The sequence below is a fragment of the Arachis ipaensis genome, chromosome B8, assembly GCF_059453495.1.
Source record: "Arachis ipaensis isolate K30076 ecotype BB chromosome B8, ASM5945349v1, whole genome shotgun sequence".
Classification (NCBI taxonomy): Eukaryota; Viridiplantae; Streptophyta; class Magnoliopsida; order Fabales; family Fabaceae; genus Arachis; species Arachis ipaensis.
Genome location: NC_142443.1, coordinates 103,234,263 through 103,237,841, shown reverse-complemented (window position 1 = coordinate 103,237,841; position 3,579 = coordinate 103,234,263).

The window sequence follows — 3,579 nt, the reverse complement described above, 5'->3', positions numbered from 1 at the left end:
TACATGTGGGAATTTTTTCATCCCTTTAAGTTGGATAGTGTCTGGGTCTCAACTTGGTGCCTCATTAAAAAACCTTTTAAGGAAAAAGAGTGCATCCAATAATGAGATCTGTTACCTTCCTAACTATAGTACATTCTTAGGTTGCAAGCGTGCCATGATCTGGGAAGCTCTCATCCATCGAGATCAGACAGTCTGTAGTAGCCCTTCCCAAGTACTTCTACAACTCGGTAGGGTCCCTTCCAGTTTGCTGCCAGCTTTCCTTCTCCTGGTCGAGTTGTTCCAATATCATTTCGGATTAGGATGAGATCGTTTTCTGCGAAACTTCTCGGCACTACCCTTTGATTATATCTGGAAGCCATTCGGCGCTTTAGAGCTTCTTCCCTGATCCGAGCTCTCTCTTGGATTTCAGGTAGTAGGTCGAGCTCTTCCCTCTGAAGTTGGGAGTTTGCTCCCTCATTGAAATGAACTACTCTAGGCGATCCTTCCTCAATTTCTACTGGAATCATTGCCTCTATTCCGTATGCTAACCGGAAGGGGGATTCCTTCATGGTGGAATGTGGCGTCGTTCGATATGCCCATAGGACCTGTGGAAGCTCTTCTGCCCAAGCTCCCTTTGCATCTTGTAATCTCCGTTTTAACCCGGCCAATATGACTTTGTTGGCAGCTTCGGCCTGTCCATTGGCTTATGGATGTTCAACGGAGGTGTACTGATGCTTTATATTTAAGTTGGCTTCTAGTTTTCTGAAGCATGCATCTGTGAATTGAGTGCCATTGTCTGTGGTTATTGAATATAGAACCCCGAACCTTGTGACGATGTTTCTATATAGGAATTTTTGGCTTCTTTGAGCGGTGGCATTGGCTAGGGGCTCTGCCTCGATCCACTTTGTGAAATAGTCTACCCTTACTATGAGAAATTTAACTTGTCCTGACCCCTGGGGGAAGGGGCCGAGAAGGTCGAGCCCCCACCTTGCAAACGGCCAAGGCGAAGTTACGCTGATGAGCTCTTCTGGCGGGGCGATGTGAAAGTTGGCATGTTTCTGACATGGTGGACATGTCTTTACAAATTCTGTAGCTTCTTTCTGTATAGTTGGCCAATAAAACCCCGCCCGGAGTACTTTTTTGGCGAGAGCTCGTGCTCCGAGATGATTGCCAAAAATGCCGCCGTGTACTTCTTCTAACACTTCCTCTGTGTGGGAGGTCGGTACGCATTTTAGTAATGGTACTGAGATCCCTCTTTTGTACAGGATATTGTTTATAATGGTGTAGTACTGTGCTTCCCTTTTTAGCCTCTTTGCCTCCTTTTCTTCTGTGGGGAGTGTTCCTGCTTTGAGGTAGTTGATTATGGGGGTCATCCATCCTTGGTCCTGGCTTGTTATGGCTAGGACTTTTTCCTCTTCCGAGATTGACGGGTTCTGTAATATTTCCTGGATAAGGCTTCTATTGTTGCCCCCCTGGTTTGGTGCTGGCTAGTTTCGAGAGTGCGTCAGCTCGGGCATTTTGTTCGCGGGGTATGTGGCAGATCTTATATTCCCCGATTTGTCCGAGCTGTTCCTTGGTTTTATCCAAATACTTTTTCATGGTGGGATCTTTGGCTTGGTAGCTCCCTGTTATTTGTGATGTGACCACTTGTGAATCATTGTAGATGTTGAGTTTTTGAGCTCCAATCTCTTTAGCCAGCTTCAAACCAGCTAACAATGCTTCATATTCCGCCTGGTTATTTGAGGCCGGGAACCCGAACTTGAGGGAGAGCTCAACTTGGGTTCCTTGGTTGCTTTCTATTATCACGCCTGCGCCGCTTCCAGTTTTATTTGAAGAACCGTCCACATAAAGATTCCATTCTGTGGGGGTTTCCAGGGCATCTGTGAATTCTGCGATATAGTCGGCCATATACTGTGATTTGATGGCCGTTCGAGCTTCATATTAGAGGTCAAACTTTGATAACTCGACTGCCCATTATAGAATTCTGCCTGCTAAATTTGTTTTCTGCAATATTCCTTTTATGGGCTGATTTGTTCGGACCTTAATGGTGTGAGCTTGGAAGTACAGGCGGAGTCGTCGAGATGTTAGAATAAGAGTATAGGCGAATTTTTCTATTTTCTGGTAGTTCAGCTCGGATCCTTGTAGCGCTTTGCTAATGAAGTAGACGAGTTGCTGCCCACTTTCGTCTTCTCTGACTAGTGCTGAGGCTATCACCCGGTTTCCTACAGCGAGATATAATATGAGTGGTTCTCCTTCTCGTGGTCGAGAGAGGATAGGTGGCTGTCCTAAGAACTTCTTAAAGTCTTGGAAGGCTTGCTCACATTCTGTCGTCCATTCGAACTGCCTTCCCTTTCTTAAAGTAGCATAGAAGGGGAGAGATCTTATCGCAGCTCCTGCTAAGAATCGGGATAGGGCGGCCAATCTCCCATTGAGTTGCTGTACTTCTTTGACACAGGTTGGGCTCTTCATGTTGAGTATGGCCTGACATTTGTCTGGATTTGCTTCAATTCCTCTTTGTGTGAGCATGAAACCTAAGAATTTGCCTGCTTCTACTGCAAAGGTGCATTTCGCGGGGTTGAGTCGCATGTCATGCTTTCTTATGGTGTCGAACACTTGGGCCAGGTCAGACAATAGTGTCTCTTCACTTTGTGTTTTTATTAGCATGTCGTTCACGTAGACTTCCATGGTCTTTCCGATGTGATCCGAGAAGACTTTATTCATTAGCCTTTGGTAAGTAGCTCCTGCGTTCTTGAGACCGAAAGGCATCACAATGTAGCAGTAGTTTACTTTTGGTGTTAGGAACGAAGTCTTTTCTTGATCTGGTGGATACATGGGGATTTGATTGTATCCCGAGTATGCGTCCATAAACGAGAGATATTTATATCCGGAGGAAGCGTCTACCAGAGCGTCGATATTTGGGAGTGGGCATGGATCTTTTGGACAAGCCTTGTTGAGATCGGTGTAATCGGTGCACATTCGCCACTTCCCATTTGATTTTTTCACCAAGAAAACGTTGGCTAGCCATAGTGGATATTTGACTTCTCTTATGAATCTTGCTTCCAGTAGTGCCTGTACTTGTTCTTCCACAGCCTGGGATCGCTCTGGCCCAAGTTTTCTTCGTCTCTGCTGTACCGGCCGAGATCTTGGATAGATCGCTAACTTATGACACATTAGCTTAGGGTCTATGCCCGGCATGTCCGCGGCTTTCCACGCGAAGAGATCGACATTATCTCGTAAGAATTGTATTAGTAATTCCTTTGAATATCCTTTTATGATTGTACCGATATTAGTTATTTTTTCCGAGGTGTCCCCGATCTGGATCTTTTCTATCTCACCCTCTGGCTGGGGACAAAGTTCTTCTCGTCGTTGAACTCCGCCCAGCTCGATTGTGTGGAACTCTTCTCCTTTGCCTCTGAGGTTTAGGATTTCGTTGTAATAGCGACGTGCCATCTTTTGATCTGCTTTTATCATGGCTATCCCTTTTGGTGTTGGGAATTTCATACATAGGTGTGGGGTCGAGACTATTGTGCCGAGTTGGTTGAGTGTTGTCCGACCTATGAGAGCATTGTAAGCTGAACTTACATCGACCACAATGTAGTC